This window comes from Falco biarmicus, chromosome 1 (assembly GCF_023638135.1).
Source record: "Falco biarmicus isolate bFalBia1 chromosome 1, bFalBia1.pri, whole genome shotgun sequence".
NCBI classification, from domain to species: Eukaryota; Metazoa; Chordata; class Aves; order Falconiformes; family Falconidae; genus Falco; species Falco biarmicus.
Window position 1 is genome coordinate 40,190,784 of NC_079288.1, and position 17,238 is coordinate 40,208,021.

At 43.4% G+C, this 17,238-nt stretch overlaps 2 protein-coding genes and 1 long non-coding RNA gene across 4 annotated transcripts in view; 1 reads left to right on the plus strand and 2 right to left on the minus strand.

Annotated features, from left to right (window-relative positions):
• GNB1L (G protein subunit beta 1 like) overlaps positions 1–11,254 on the minus strand; it is a 43,393-nt gene extending 32,139 nt beyond the window's left edge. The window contains exon 1 of one of the 2 annotated variants that reach the window (XM_056353768.1): positions 11,135–11,254. The gene's annotated coding sequence lies outside the window, so the exon portion shown is untranslated. Of the gene's footprint in view, positions 1–10,421; positions 10,557–11,134 lie in introns of those variants that run through there. The other variant, XM_056353757.1, reaches the window with a different exon arrangement.
• Positions 1–17,238, minus strand: part of TXNRD2 (thioredoxin reductase 2) — a 94,419-nt gene that overhangs the window by 25,759 nt on the left and 51,422 nt on the right. The window contains exons 22-23 of the mRNA XM_056353721.1: positions 14,055–14,211; positions 11,135–11,271 (exon numbers count right to left, since the gene is read on the minus strand). The gene's annotated coding sequence lies outside the window, so the exon portion shown is untranslated. The remainder of the gene's footprint in view (positions 1–11,134; positions 11,272–14,054; positions 14,212–17,238) is intronic.
• LOC130155900 (uncharacterized) lies at positions 10,575–13,370 on the plus strand. Its single transcript, XR_008824249.1, has 2 exons — positions 10,575–10,703; positions 11,228–13,370. It is a non-coding gene; the product is annotated as an uncharacterized LOC130155900 (long non-coding RNA).

The following is a 17,238-nucleotide window of genomic DNA, read 5'->3' on the forward strand; positions in this document are numbered from 1 at the left end:
GGCAGTTTTGCCCAAGTGCAGAGAGGAAGATGAGGCCCCATGTTCCCAGTGTAGTCCTTGCAGGAGGAAATGAGATCTGGATTTCATGACATTGCTGGCAAACTACCTCTGCAAAGCAGATATTCATTTTCAGATACTACACATTAGAATGTTTTATATAAATGTACTTCTGCAGTTTCCACTAAGGCCCAAAATACTTACATCAATAATTACACAAAGGTAACACCACTAAACTAACACTAATTTTAAAGAGACTGCTCACACCGTGAAGATGTTCACTCACATCTACAACAGCCATGGAACATTACCTTAGCAACTGGCTTTAGCTCTCTCAAACACAAAAGTCTATAATAATGTGCTTTGTATAAAACCAGACTATAGTTTAACCTGCAAGGTCTTTGGTATGCTCCTTTTCCAAGTCTGCAAGTACTACTTTCAGGGAAGAAGTCTGTGCCAAAGTATATTATACCTACTATGGCAATAAATTCTTCATGGATGAGGTTTTATACATAAATTACCTTCATTTGCAGTCTCTGAATGCTCTTCTAAATTTTATGGGATAATATGAATTATGAGCACCCATGTATTTCTTGTAGGTATAAATGTGAGACAGATTTTTTTCTACTACATGCAAAAGATTATGCAAGCAAGTTGTACTCTACACCTCTCTGCCCCCACCCGCGTTGAACAAATGTGATAACACAGACCATTCAATTGCTTATGAGAAGTGTACAGTCTACTATAAAGATATATATGTATGAATTAGGTCTAACTAGCATTAAATATGAATCACATGGTTAAACAGAAGCATAAAAAATATCTGAAAGGTTTTTTCTAAACCTTATAAACCTAGATTTCTTAATCTGTTATTTCTTGGTTTAGTTATTGGTACATTTATGATTTGGCAAAATAACTCCTTTTAAATAAATTGTATATTTAAAGTGCATATTTTATATTTAATTGAAGCTACCATCGTAATCTTTACAAAACTTGGCTGCATTTCAGTGACTTGGCTTTAGGTATTTTGCTGGTTCTGCTGGATTTTTAAAACCCTAGAGATCTGTGAATGGAATGAGTCTGTTCACTGTTATTATTAGTCTCCAGTAAATACTGTTGGTGACCCACTGGAACCTAAATCCTAGCCATTCTTCATGTATCTGTTGAACACTGGGTGCTTTGGACTCAGTTCATACACAACACTTGCCTCAGAAGTGAATTTCCAGGTTTCCACAGGATCTCCAATTTCAGGAATCACTAGGAATGTGAACTGGCAAACAGTACCCGGACCCCAATTCTGCGAATTGTTCTACCCCCGATATCAGAATCAGCTTAGTAGTTTCAAAGGCTTCGTAGGTCCAGGATCAGCCATTTTTCTGCAAGGACACACTCTTGGTCCACTGCATTAAAAAGCAACAACACTTTAAAATGCACCTACTCACAGCCACTGAAAGCAAGCGGCAAAAAAGCAGGAATGGTACAGATGGTATGGGAATGCTTGCCCTGCTCCCACGATAGTGGGGAAAGGATCAGGCATGAAGGCTCATCAACAAGATCAGACAAAAGAGAAAACACTGAATCATATTAAAGTAATTACAGAAGTCTTATTTTCTGGTAAAATATTTGCAATCAGCTAGTTTGAGCCTTCAGGCTCAGTCTTGTATAGGGCTGCATGTAGCGGCACCACCCCAGGAGGCGCTCCAGGAAGAACGGGTGACTCACAGTCACAGTTCCTCCCTGGCTCCCTTCCTCTTGCATGGGAGAACAAATAATTTCACCCTGTCCTGAATGCAATGTACTCCCACGTTACACCTAACTAGCTTGATAGTACAAAAAGCCATGGCCCTGTTCCCTTTCTGCTTGCCCTACTTATAGGACCATGAGGGAAGGACCCCATAAGACCCCATTGTCTCTCCCATCTCCTCACACTCAAAACTCCTGTCTAAATCAACCATATGGGACACATTTACTTCCCACTCCTGCCCTGAGGTGCTACTAGGGACAGGAATAATCTAGCATGGAGATAGCATCAGCATGAAGGAGAAGAGAATCCTTGTTAGGAAGAACATATGTCGTCACTCCATAATGATAACCACATTTAATGGGCACAAGCATGAAGGCATGAATTTCAGATATTTTCCCCTTATTTTAAAAAATAGGGGGTTATTATAAATGCCCAATTATATTATCAGGCATTATACAATATTTATGGTATAAAAATCACTACAATTAAATGCTAAGTGCTGATTTCAATTATTTAGCAGTGGAGCAATAAAGTAAGCAAGTGCCTTTAAAAGGTTATTTTCACAGACTAATCACAGAATACGGAAAGAGCTACAAAATGACCTGTCAGGACCTTAGAAGTCCCATAGCAAGACATGAGATTTAAGGTGCAATGATTCTCAGGCCCAGTGTCACAGTGAAGCTCTGCATCCCTCAGATCCACTTCTTTGCTGCCAGCTTGAAATGGAGCTAGTATATGGAAAAAGAGAGGAGTGAATTCCCACCCTGACTGGGTTTAGAGTTACTATGTCACCTTAAAACTAGTCACTTGGGAAAAACAAAGGCTTATACAGAGACTAAAAATATTAAAGATCTGAAGCAGTGAGGTAGTTCAGTCCACAGCGGCCATGTCAGCACATGCCTCTCCACTGAAGGACCTGGGCTGTGCTCATTATTGTTGGAAAACCTTGCGAGATCATATTAAAAAAAATAATTTTAATTGGAAAACTAGTTCCAAAACATAACCTTTATTGAGAAATATCATCCAAAACATAGGAAACAAAAGATACTCCCAGTACATATTCTCAATAAGCTATCTGTCATCGAAGGGGGGAAAAAGACTGCAATATTAAATATTACTGATTCTATTTCAGAGCTAAATAACAGTCTTGGACAAATGGTGACAAAAACATCCAGCAAGCAGGAGTGAAGCCATGGGTAAACCAGGTGCTATACTGTCCTTAAGCAAGATGCAACGCATGCTGTCCTCGACAGATACCTCTGCCAGCCACTGAAGGGGCTCCTTCCTTTTTGGCATAACTGAGGTTGCTTAAAGGAAAGACCTCCAGCACAGCTCCAAATCTGCAAGGCTCAAGTGCTGTCAGTGTGCCAGCCTCATCCATACAGGCCAAAATAATGGGTGGATGTGGAGCACCTAAACTGCCTTCACCTCAGCTGGGACCCTTGCAGAATTTGGGATGGATGACACTGAAAAATTCTTCACATTTGGCATTACATTAAGAAACTTTTACATAAAAAAATGGAATGCGGCCCACTTCCACTCACGTTTCTGACAAACTTTTTTTTCTAGGTAGATTTTCAGGCAAACGGGAAACGTCCAGTTTCACCTAAATGTCCCGTAAACTAAATAAGGCTGATTATTCTTTGCTTCCTTTCATGCTGCTTCTTTACCAAGAACAAAACACAACTTGTCGAAGAACACATTTCAAAGCAGGAATAATAACCATTTCCAACCCCACAGCTCCATTTTTATTATAAATAAAAAACCCCAAAGGTCTTCCATTAGCTTCAGTGCTTGGGAGGGAGTGGGAAGAATGATGTGTTAAGCTGCAATGGAGGAAGTACACATGCCAACTGGAAAAACGGACTATAAAAAGCTTTTCTTACACAAACACAGGAGGAAGTAACCAACACCCTCAATTGTTGAAGTTAAAGGTGGGGGGCCTAAACACACAACTAGGGAAAAAAAAGTAAAAAAAAAAGTCCCGAATGTTTCACATGTTCCCAATTACTGTCTAATTTGAGAGCCTTGTTCAATAAGGTCAAACTGTTACCAGCAGCAGACATGGCAAGCCTCATGTAAAGTGCATAAATGCTGTGTATCATTACCAGGCTAGAGAGACCTTTCTACAGTTAAGCGTGTCTATCACCTGTTTATGTGACACAGCACTACGGACTCTCTCCCTCTCTGCAACCTGCTGCAAGTTGGGAGGAGAGCCCTCTGCACCTGGAACAAAGGAACAGCGTGCCAAAGAAAGGCCACAGTGCTGCACTGCGGGAAAAGTGTGTGCCACCACAGCAAGGCACTTACCCTCCAAGGGCCTTTACTAACCAGCAGCATGAGGGGAACACATCCCCTACAGTCAACACAGTACCATGTTTGCCCAGCTGGGAACCAACATGGCATCATCTCATGTGTCAGAGGACAAAAGAATCAAAGGGTCTAACACAGGTGCAGCATTCAAAGTAAGACTTCAGAAAGTCAAACAGGCCCATCATAGAAAAGAAAATTTATTAGAGAAAATAGCTAAATACTGGCAGGCCAGCAATGCAAATTCTAACAAGGCAGACTATGGAAAAAGGAGGCAGACAGTGAAGTTGGCTGCAATGATTATACACCTCCTCTGGAGAGACTGAGGCATGGGCCTTTACACTGGGCAACAACCAGTCAGAACAAGCCATCACTGATACATGTGCCTCCATGACCCAAGCAACAGTCCCATACACCAAGTATTCTGATCCCTAGCAGACATCAGGTCTCTAAGAGAGAAACAATCAAAAGAGAGCTCCCATGATGATCTGCCACTTCAGTAGTCTCATTATGTTTCCATTAATTTTTTCTTATGTGTGAAAATATACTGGCTCATGGCATTTAGCAAAGTCATAACTTTCTAGTTACTGAGCTTGAAATTGTCAAAAATTATTTAGTGAGTGCAATGGAGCTAGGTCAGATCTTAGATCAATAGTATGCTGATTCTACTAGTCTTTACAAAATCACTCGTCGCCCAACCAGCCACTGTATAAAAGGACATTAAACTGACCTCAAGTTAGGTATTGGTTTGGCTTTGTAATGACCCTGTAGCTTCAATGTCATTTCACTAAAAAACTTCCTATATGGTTTTGAACATCTACCATTTATAAATGACTACAAATTAAAACCAGAGAAGACATCACACAATATTCAAGTGGAAGCAGATAGCCCACATTCTCTCCTGCCTCCAGAATACATTAAGTTGTTTTGGAATTTTTGAAAATAACGATTAGAAACACACTAAACATTTGGACAACACAGACCCACCAATCTGGGATAAAACTTCATTCTTCTTCCTCTTCTGCTAACTCAGCAAAGGTGTTAGAATTGCTTTGCCCAGGACAACAAAATAGCAACGTAGCTATAATTTGATCGTATGACACCAGGAGAGTCAATACAGAATAAACCGATATGCTTTGTCCCTGGTATTAATGGTCAATGCAAAACAGACCAGGATACAGGGTTCTTGAATATGTTTTATTTATTCTGCAGAAGCCACATAAAGAAGTTTTGCGACAGGCCATTTTCCTTCCTGAGTTCAAATTGAGAATCCATGGCTTTACAGATCTCTGCACAGACATGGCTCTGAGCAGCCTCATTCCTAGATGGCTCCTATTCTCCCACATTCATGTCTGTGCTCACTTTCTCTCATTGTTTTGGGTGGGTTTGTTGGTTTTTCCCCCACAGTAAGTGTGCCCATGGGTCTTCTCCACAGCACTAAAAATCCTTGACATACCTTGTTTGCAGCCCTACTCCCACCTCCAAACACCAACTAGGACTTTTTTCCCTTAGTCTCACCACTTCCTCATGCAAAACTGGCACTGTGGATGGCCAACTTGTTTCTGACAATTTATTTATGTGTGGAGCATCATGCAATTCTACAATGTGAATTTACAAAAAAAGAAATAAAAAAATCCTCAAATGCCTACACAATTCTCCTGTTTCTAGTTCTCAAGAAGTTACTTTCTTAATATTCAAACTCAAATCCTGATGATAGAAACTTGCATTTTAAGGAGAGTCAAGTAGAAATTTCTGAACAACCAAACAAGCTGAACTATGCTTCTGGATACGTATTACAGTATCTTTTTCGCATCACACCTACTCTACTAAACATACAAAACACGGAGCAAGTGATAGTTTTGTCAGCCACCAGCTAATCAAATGAAAAATTATTAGGCTTAGAAAAATAATAAAAGCAGAAGCCAGCTGCACATTTGTTGGATGAAAATCCCAGTGTCTCCCATGTTAGCTCATGTGTATTTCAATTTCTGGGAAGAAAATAATGGGAGTTTCTCCACCCTTTCTCATGTGAGCCATAAAACAGATTTATTACCTAGGATATATTCTCTGTTTTCTCCTGAGGAAAAAAGAAAGTGGTGGAACAAGTTCATTTTTTTCCCCTTCTACAACTAGGATTTTCTTTATAATAAACACAGAGCTTAATTTTGGTATCATATGGCCCTTCTATTTAATGCTCTGGTCACACTTTTTGCCTTTCTAAATCTTGACTTGTAGCATTTTCATTTCAGTGGGGAATCTACAGCTGCTCCAGCTGAGTACAAAAAGTCTGTCCTAAGATTCCTATCTGTTATGTTTTAAAGCAGAATCCTTCCCTCCCCTAAATCAAAGAAATTTAGCTTCTACTGAAAAACTATGGAATAACTAAAAATGTTAAACATGTTAAACATTAGTGTATGTTTCTTTTCAAATAGCTCTTGCTCAGAACAGTCCAGAACAGGCCCAACAGTCACCCAGCAGCTCTGGGAAACTTAGGCTGCAAACTCAGAGGTTTAGGACAGGGTTGCATCTCATCTGGGAAGGTTTTCCTGTACAAATTACTATTTTTTGACTGTAATGGTCACCTTCTGACCTTTAAAAATAAATCATGAAAGAGAAAATTTGCTGACTTTAAAGATTTTTTGCTCCTAAGACTCCTGATTTGCTTACAGTATGATGTTACAATTTTGAAGACTTGTGCTGGTAAGTCCATTTACAGAAAAGGTGGCTTCCCCTGTAACTTTCACTTTTCAGGTGCAGAAGAGACTGATTTGTATTTTAAGTGCTTCTGAATCATGACATAGCCTAGATTCTCCAGTTTAGTGGTCCGGAAACTTTCAAGGCTAATATATGCCCTTTTAAATTACATCCAGTAATACATCTTTTTTTAAGAAAATCTGTTGACTCTAATATTTGTAGCCTAAACATGCTCTTCAATCTATTCTTGATAACTGGCACCTATTGTTTAATAATTCACTTTTCTCAACATGGCAAACCTGACGTCTCTCAAAATTCCAGTTCTTTTACATAATCCTATGGCATATGAGCATTTACACCAAGTCATAAACACCATTAAAACAATTTTTGAAATTATGAGCTATGCCACATTAGCTCCATAGAATTGAAGTGTAACATAGGAAGTGCATTCATTACAGTTGTGACATTATTTTTATTGCTTATGAACAGCAATCCACTTTTGATCACACAGCTGTGCCAGCACTGAGCTCAAAAGGAAGCTGGCTTGCATGGGCAAAAGTTGTGCAGGTTTTTTTGTAGTTCTATTTCTTTCTCATTGCTTTGCGATCACTTTTACTGCTCCACAGAGACCAATAGTTTGGGGGGAAAAAACAAAACAGTAGCTAAAGTAGTTTTCAAACTATAACTAATTTGAAACTCTTCAATTATACTACCAAGTATATTCTAGTGCAGTCAAACTGCATTCTTCAAAGAAAGCATAAATCTATCCACACAGATATTTCTGGGATCAAAACACTATTACTGCTACTAAATTTACCTTTCTCCTTTATAAAGACATACACACAAACACATAATACTGTACTGAAATTTCAATTTTTTACAAAATTAATGTATCACCATTATAATTCAGAAGAGGTGTCCAAAAAGGCAAGTTCAACCATCTTTTTTTAAACCATTACTGTTTGTCTTCAAATCTCACTGACATACATCTATAATCCAAAATAGCTACAACAAAACAATTTATTACAAAAGAGCAGCTGTAGCAGCTGTCTTCCCCAATGAAGACAGTGCTTCATAGAACATAATTTTGGAAAACCAGAGTCTTCAGCATTAAATCTCCCACATAAGCTAATTAGCGATGACTGGTTTACAGTTCTTCCTGTTCCACTGAAATAATACCTTGTTATAGCTGAGCTTGCAGAGAAACAGTACTCAAATTAAATGATATGCAAATACCAAAATACCAAAAAAATTGTCTCTCCAGAATGTAAGAATATATATGGGTCAGTAGTCTAGCATTTCTTTCAAAAAGAAACTCATAGTATTCTAAAATGGTCAACAGGGTTAGAAAAGGCATAACATACTTAGTCAACAGATCTGCTCCCTAATACGTTACAATTCTAATATTGTAATTCTAATGCTTCAAAGTAAGTCTCTACACCAATTAACCAAAACCAGACTATCTGATATTAGAAACTGGCATCTATTCTAGTGCATGCACCAACATAATTTCCATCTGCAGAATCTTTATAACTGATAATGACACATCCAAGCCAGAATAAACAGTTAGATTTCCTGATTCTTGATTGCAGAATATTTTAACAACAAGAAAAAACTAGTTTACCTGTAAATCAGTGAAAATGGGAATCATAAAAAAACCAAAAGTAGTTACTTAAGTAGTTTCTTTAAAACATAGGAATTTGGTTAACAATAAATAAAATGTCCTTTATATTCCACATAACTTATGCAGACAGGACAAATTATAAATGAAATGCTTCCCAGTCATGGATCCTTCTCTAAAAGCCTCACAGAAGTGCTACTAAAACTGGGGTGGGGGTGGGGGGTGGAAGGATCTTTGGAAGAATGACAGGTCACAAAGACACTGTGCTAAAAGTGCTCATCAGAGCGATCCCCATAGAAAAACACTCTTGTGTCCTCTATTTTTTCCAGAGCACACCATGCCTATTTTTTAACTTGTTCATTTCAAAATGAAGCTACCGAATCCGGAGAATAGTTTATTTCCTACTGTAAATTGGCATATAAAGGAGCTGTATAAGGCATTTTCTTCATTTCAAACAACCAGTACTATAAAGAAAATACAGAGTAAAAGAATCCAAATGCCAGGTGTCAGTACGCAGATGTCAGCCAGACACTGCAGGATGACATTCTGAATGCCAGCTAGATCCACCGAATGCCACACAGCAAACAACGCTGAAAACACCTGTAAGGCCGCGGGCGTCCCAGGGCCGCGGCGCAGGGCCCCGGCCGCCAGCAGAGGGGGCAAGGGCACGCAGGGCCCCCGCCCCAGCGCGCAAAGGACCGTTATCACCTTTTCCTTTCCCCTTCTATGAATCCGTCTGCGAAAAATCCATTAAGGCAAGACTTCCTTTACTTTCTGCAAGTAAGTAAAAACCTAGGGATTCGAGTCAGTGTGTTGAAATGAGGCTTTCTGTAGGCTGTATCTGAACAGGAGTTTGCATTCCCAAATCACAGTGTACTAATTATCCAGTCACAGCTGCACTCTGGATGGAAGGGACCTCGAGGCCTGCAGTTTGACCTCCAGCTCAAGGTGGGGCCAGCTATGAGACCAGACCAAGCAGGTCTGAGCTCTATCGAGTTAATAAATACCACGTTATTTTCTTGTGTACTATTAACATATGTATGTATGTTAACATATGTAATATATGTACTATTAACAATAAGACTTTATTTTTGCAAATGCTTTCAACTGAAAGGTATATAAAGCACTTGTAAGCCTCCTGAGGAGCATCACCACCATTTCGTAGGTGGCAGGAGGAAGGCCCGGAGCAAGGCCCGACCCACCCGAGGCTGTGCTCCCCATGGAACAGAACGGGGGCCAGCGCTCACGAAAGCTCACCCACTACCGCTGACTTTCAGATACCTTAAAAACATTCATTTCTGTCGGTCATAAAAGAAAAGCACTAGGATTATTATGGAAGAGTTGTAAAATTCAATACATTAGGATTGTAAGCTCCATTACAACTCGGTTTGGTATTTATGGCTCGCTGATATTAAACATTTGATCGGGTGTATTCTGAACTCAAAGCACGAGGCGTTAGCATTACAGCCGCCAGTCGAGCCCCTGCACAGGGACTCCCCAGGCAAACTACCTCAGAGCGGCCCAGCTGCAATTAAGCGGACGCGCACTCTAATCGAAACGTTACTTTTCTCGAGCGGAGGCCCCTCGTCAGCTGCAGGCACTACCTCTCCCTCCATCCGTCCCGCCGCCCGCGGCCCCGCCCGGGACAGGCTCCGCGCACCCCCCGCCGCAGCCACCACAGGCACCCGGTCAGGCGGCCGCTCCCGCCCTCGCCTCTGAGGGGGCACGCGACGCGGGCGGCGGGTAACGGTCCCGCGGCGCGCGCCTTGCGCGGGCTCTCCCTGCCGGCGGTCCCGCACGCGCCGTTACCGCGGCGACGCCCGCGCGCAGGCGCACGCTCCCCCCATCTCGCCCCGCGGCCTCAGAGGCGGGAGGCGGCGCCGCTGCCCGGGGGCGGCCCCCCCAAGGCTACCGCCGCCTCCGCCTACGGGCGCTACTCGCGCCTCCCCGGCAGCCGAGCGGGGAGGCTCCCACGGCGGCGGGGCTGCAGGGTGGCTCCCCGCACCCCGCGCCTCCCTGCCCTTCCCCCGCACCGGCCTCCCCGCCACCTCTCACCGAGCGCCGCTCCGCCTGGTGAGGAAGCGTGGCAGCGATGATTCGGCGATCCTCCGCTGTACCTAAGGCTGCCTCCCGGGAGCCAGGCAGGCGCAGAGGAGCGCCGAGCGCCAGCGTGATGCCCGCGGACGTCACGGGGGGCGCAGGGGGCGCGCATGCGCATCGCGGCCAGCCAGGCCCGGCGCGGCCGCCGGTGGGCCGTCGCCAGCCCCGAGTGCCCACGGGGCGATCTGGCCGCAAAGGGAGGCCCCCGCAGGGCGGCGGGAGGCAGTGCAGTTGCCGGTAAGCGGCCCCGCTTTGCGGGTCCTGCGGCGGCGAGGGGCTTCGCGCCCGGCCGCTCTGGGCCCACCCGCTCCCTTACCCGGAGGCCCCTGCCCTCACCGGGAGGCAGGGCCAGGCGGCGCTGGGAAACATGCCACCGCTTTGTGGAGCCAGGGAGGAGCACCGGAACGCGCGAAGGACAAGGCCTGGGGGAGTGGGGAGCTGAGGCGGGGGCTGAGCCAGCGGGGAAGGCCGCGGCGCTGGTGCCAGGCAGGGCTTGGACCGAGCAGGCGTCGCATCGGTGTGCCACTTGAGAGATTCACCGTAGCTCATTACAAAGCCTGATCGGTGCAGTGAGCGCTAGGCAGTTGGGCGTGCTGCCACTCTGCTTGTACAGCACTGCTTTGCCAGGAGCTCTGCTGAGCGCAGGGTTAGCGGCTTCCTGAACTCACCTGCCTCTGTGGCAACTGTTGCCAATCTGGGTTTGTTCGGGAATAAGCAGACCCCCGTCTGTCAGTGCAACACAGCCACACTTTATTTTCCAGATACTGTCCAGCAGGAGAGCTTCTTTAGAGAAGACAGTTGCCTCCTGAAAAGGTTCCAAATGAAAGTTAACGGTTAGGTATTGTAATTGGACTAAATCAGGCAACAGTTAAATAACACAGTATGCATTGTTGCAACTAGAACAAAAATGCTGCTCCATTGGATTGGAATTGTACCCTGCTAACATACCCATCCACCCTCAGACAGGCGATGGCAAGCTCAGCGCAGGCACGGACACATGACAGCACTGCAGAAAGGCATAGTCTCCCCCCTTAAGAACCCCCTGTTGCTCTCCAGCTACACCAAGACTTGCTCAAGGAAAGCAAATAAACCATCATTTGCTTATGTCACCTGGCTAGGAGATGAAAGCCTTGTCATTTATGTAGCTTCTTGGAAGGCTATACTGCTATAATTCCAGCTAGAAAGATCGGTACCTCATAAAACTAATGTTTTTCAGTTTTCCTGCCATTTTTGCTTATAGAGTCGAAGAGTCTTTCAAAGCTAAATTACACCTAGGGTACCACAGTGCTGTTAAGTAAGTGCTATCCTGTTCCACTTCTATTGATGCAAACAAAGGCATGGAGATTTTTTGTGAATTTGTGAAGGTAAATCTGGGGCTTGCTTTTCTACTCAAATTATATCGAACCTGTCATCAGTAGGAACATTGATTCCAAAATCAGTGCTGTAAAGGGCTCTTACGCAGCACTTGGTAGTTATGAAAATGCAGTACACTGAGGAGGCTATACCTCTCATTATTAGGAATATCCTAAGCATAAGTAAATACCTTCAGTATTGTATAACACACAAATATATCCCCATATATACCTACATGTTTTGCTGAAATTATTTGAATTAAGAGATTTAGAGCAGCAGATCATTGCTATAAAATGCTATGCATAATGAAACCACATGTGCAGTATACTTTCAGGTCTTTAATTTGTTAGGAGCTAAATGTTTATTAGAATATGGTACAGTTAACGTTCCCTACAGTCACCTTGAAAATGAAATACCCCTTTCACAACACAAAGGTAACGAGTTATATGGCAAGATAAAGTGGTTACCAGAATTCAAGAATGACAGAATCCAATTAATCTAACATGAATTAATGCAAGATCAAATTTATTACAGTTGGATGCAATTTGTAATTGAAAGTTCCATTACAGTGCATGTTTTTACATGTTATCTCCCATCAGTAAGAGATCTCCAAAGAGCAGATTCTCAATTTTGAACAGCAGCAATGTATTTATTATATCACAGATAACCCTTTCCTTATGGAAATGGTTCCTGAAGTTCCTTGCAACAAACAACAGCCCAGTTGTGCACCAGGGGCTGTGCTCTCCCTCTTTCTCACAGGGGCCATGACTGAGGCTTAAACAGGAACCTGGGCTTCATTTTTGGCTGCTTTGCTGGGCTACCCCTGCCTTGTTACTTGTTCATCCCTTTTCCCATTTTTCACTCTTCTAGGGAATCACCCCTCTTTTTTTGGAGGGGCGGGAGAGAGGTGTGAATCAAGCCCTCTAGACAAATAAACCTTTCAACCTCCTATCTTCAAAATAAACACTTTTATTGTGGACAGTCCAAGCTCCTTAGGTAAAGCTTTAGGTCTCAAATCCAAAAGATACACTGTGTCCTTTTAATAATTTCATAGTGGAAACCCTTTATTTGCCCATTCCTGTGGTGTTATGGAGGTTTTCAATGATTCTGGTTTAGGTTTCGGGATTAGGTGAAACCAGAGCACCTTAAACCTCTTTAGAGGTTTGGGATTAGGTCTGCATCAGGCCTAATATAGCCTTTCTGTGCAAGGCTAAATTAAATGGCAGGAATATTTGTTGTACACTGATTCACAGGTGTTTGGCAAAATACCAGAAAACATAAAGGAACCACTGGAAGAATCATGAAGGCAAAACCATCGAAACATGAGTATTAGCTAAGTACTGCAGTATCACTTGCAACTGTGGGGTCTTTCAGACTGCTTCTAAGTGATTTTAAGCATGGATATAATTTTTATGTGTCTCTTTCACATGAATGTGAGTAAATTGAAGATCTGTCTTGCAAATGGATCATGGATTTTTATTTGGGTATCACATTCTCGTAGTTGCTGCCTGTTTTATAGCAAATGTATATTAAAGTTCATCAAACAGCTGATATCACTGAAGCTCTATTATTTTATTGTACACATAAATTCTACTCCTCCTCTGGGGTATGCATTGCCCTGACAGAATATGCTAGGTCACGAGGAGAAAAGCACAAGAGATTTATGCCTGTTATTAAAACACTACCCTGTCTGGCCCAAGAGGCAGAGATGTTTGCCCTCACTGATGACCATGGACTAATTGAAGGAGATCTTTTTGTTGTGTAGGCTGTCTACTGTGAGGCTTTTCATCACATCTCTGTTAAGGATATTTTTTCCTCTTTGTGCTCAGCTCCATAATTTGTAATATGGGCAAGGCCTGACTAACTGGCCATACCCCTAAGGTACTGTCTGAGTTGAGCAGATTTAATTGAGCAGAAAGAAGAGCAGCTCAGCGCTAGTCTCAGGATCTCTGCAAATTGTGGCAGCTAGTTTGGCTGCATTTGCACGGAAAAGCTGAGCTTCAGATGCCTGGCTCAATGAAGCCAGTATCAAAAGGAGCCGGACATGTAGTTATGGGGAGATGATACAGAGAGCCCAATGGGTTAATTCCTACAGCTGTGCAAAATCAGTTACTACCGGAGCTTAACTATCTCCTCATACCAGTCACTAATTATATGCCTGTCAGCCCTCTCCAGAAGTCTATTTTGAATGCATTTCCATCCCCAGATAGATTTCAATTTCAGTTGTTGAGTTACCTGTATTTGGGAAGTTGACTACACCTCAGGATTACAGGGCTTCACTGGAGGTTTTTCCATGCCAACAATCAGTTTTTTTGCAGGCAAACTTTTTTTGCATTCCTATGGCAAGTCTTCTGATCAGCAATGCACACAGCCAGATCCTGTCTTCTCATGTCTGCTTGCAAAAGCAAAATAGACATAGTTAAGACAAGTTTCAAAAGAATATGTCCCCTCTAATCAGATGAGCTGTAAAAGTAAGAGGGAGGCTAACTAGAAGGATTTAATAATCTTAGAATCTGTATAAAACATTATTTATGGCTTAAGAGCTACACAAGGCTTGAGTTTTACATGTAGGTTCTTTCCCTCTTTAATGGTGCATGTAAGGAAGAACAAGAGATAAATGTTCCAGTCAAGGACAAAATCATAAAATAATAAGCAGAAGAATGAAATGAAAGTATTAGGGGCCAAGGGAGGCTGAGTGGGAGTTTGTCTCCATACATGATTGATCTAAACTTGGGAAAAGAAAAAAAAAAGTATCCTTAAATGAGATGGTTATTTGAGCATAAATAACAGTCTCATGTCAAATACGCTGCTATTTCAATGGAGTCTTTACTACAAAACCACGACATTCTCAGCCCTAATCTCCTCAGATAAAATAATACAGCTGGTGGCTGTGAATCAGCACTTTGAAACCAACCTTTGAAAATAGCAACACGCTCAGGGTGAAGAGAAATGGAGGAGACAAAGAGCTGCTGTTTATAGAACTTTGCAAAGTGAGGCCCCACCTTGCTTGCTTGGAAACATGCTGTAACACCCAAGAATTGTTTTTCTCTCTGGGTGGGAAGTCCAGTTCCATGCAGCTACCTCAAGGGACTGGGGCTACTGATGTATCTGTGTGTTTAGTCCCACACCAGGCCTAGCTGTCACTGAAACCAGGAGCAGCAAAACACCTGAATCCTTTCTTGATGCTTAAGCCTTGGATTATTTTACCTTTCAAAACAACAAAGGGCTCTGACCAGGAATCTGAAGGGTTCTTGCGTTTTCTGAGCTCATGGAAGGTGGTGGGTGATCCCAAGCGGGGTTGGGGGGTGGGGTGGGCCAGAGCAGGGGGGAAGAGCATGACAATGTCAAATGGAGACTTGCTCAGCTCCAGCCTGGGGAGGAAGGGTGCGGTGAGAACGAACAGCTGGGCTCTCTGTGCCAAAATGAGCACTCCTCCTTTCCCAGCCTATTTGCAGCCACATGGCTATGTCCCCTCCCTTGTGCTGACCGGAGCACTCATCTGAGGAGCGTCAGGACTGATGCAAGGCAGGAGCACAGCACCAGGAAAGGAAAGGGCCTGTGAAGGAGAGTGATCACACTGGAAGAGACCTGCCCTGAGCAGTGGCAGCAAAAGGTCAGAAAAAAGGGACACAAAGGTTTCCATCCAGCATATGACACCTCACCTTAAGCAGGAAGCTCATTTCCCTCCACAGCCAGTGAGGAAAAACAGGGTAACTACACGGGAACATCCCCTCCACCTTTTTTTCTGACTCCACTGTTTTCTAGCGTAACACAAACAAGCTTTGAAATCCAGAGATGCCATCCCATGGGAAGTGGAAGACGACTTTGGTCTCAGCACAGACCCCAGTACTGCTGTGCTGTGACTGGGAAGACCTTGCACTGGTCATGCAGGGCATCCTATGACAGTGACACCTGGAGCAGGACCAAATGGGGAAACACTGTGCATTCACATTTTCATGTGGGCTTTAGGGGCATGGTCTGCAAATCCACAAAGTTTCTGATGATCTTTTTGAGCCCTTCTCCAAAAAAGAGAGAGGAACTAGGCATTGTTCTCCTCAAAGGGATCATTGGAAAATGGCCTTTGGACACGGTCTGGAGGCATCAGCTGCACAACCACCCCATCAGTGCTACCCTTGCAGCAAAGCTCCTGAGGCAGATGCCAAATCCAAACCCTCTGGAACTAGGCAGAAAAGAGGACCAAGGGGCAAACCCGTATCTTGGTCCAGCTGCAAAAGCTCATGCTTTTGTTAAATCTGAACAAAACCCTTTGATCCAAACATCCCTACTTTTTAGGGATTCCAAACTCCAGTGAAAACACAGCGGTTTCAACCTAGCTTGAAACACAGCCTCACACCTTTGATTTCTGAGGACAGATCATTTTTCTTGGGGTGGGGCACGTGGACAGCAACAGATACCTCATGTCTGGTTCAGACAGAGCAACCACAAGGCTTAAGCGGACACACACACTACCAGCAGCATGGGATGGGATTTAGTGCAAGGAAATTGAACTCTCTGCCCCACCTCCTGAACTTAGCCTTTAAAGACCAGTCCTGCGCTCACAGCTGGAGTTTATGTGAGTCCTGCCTTATTAATTAAGTGTAGCCAGTGCCTTTTTCCCCTGAATTCCGACAGAAGCAATTAGAAAGCAGATACTTCACACATAACAGCTGGTTCATTTAATGCCCTCCCCATGTTATTTTCTCCCCTACCTCAGCCAATGCATGTCCCCCTCTTCCATCCTTTCATGTAATGGAGAAGGAGAGTAAAATCAAGGTGGCAAAAACAGAGGCAGCAGATAACCATGTTCTTATTAAAAATTATCTAGCGTAACACTGAAAGCAGAAGAGTGTTGTTGAGAGCCTTCTGAGCAGGGAATCATAACATTCACCTAACAGATGGGAAAGAGAGCCTTTGCTGTCTACTGTGTCCTCCTTAAAAGGGGATCTGTATCAAAGTAGCGGCATATTTTCTTCACCGCAGGCTGTTGATGTCATTAGAGCAAGTCTCCTTTTTATTTAACGCCAGAGTTAAGAGTCACATAAAATTGGCACAGGTGAAGGCACCAGGCGCATTAAGTTGTGCAACGTGATTCTCTGGGAATTTTTTTGAATGTTCGTGCACCTCCAATTTATTTATGCTTGGGCAAGCCAGCCCCAGAGCCTCTCCTCCCTGTTTCCCAGTACGAATACGGCCTCAATCCTGCCATTAGACCTGTAAAAAACCCACTCAATCCACTAAATTTCCCCCGCTCCCAGGGAAGATCCAGTTACAGGAAGGGCAGTTCTGCCCCTCTCTGTGTTACATGCATCATTGGGAGATGCTATGCATGTAAAATTAAGCCTAGAGCCAAAACCACCCACTGTACCACTGAAAATGAAATCTGCTGTTGCCAGACAATGCTAAGTGCATGTTCTGCTCC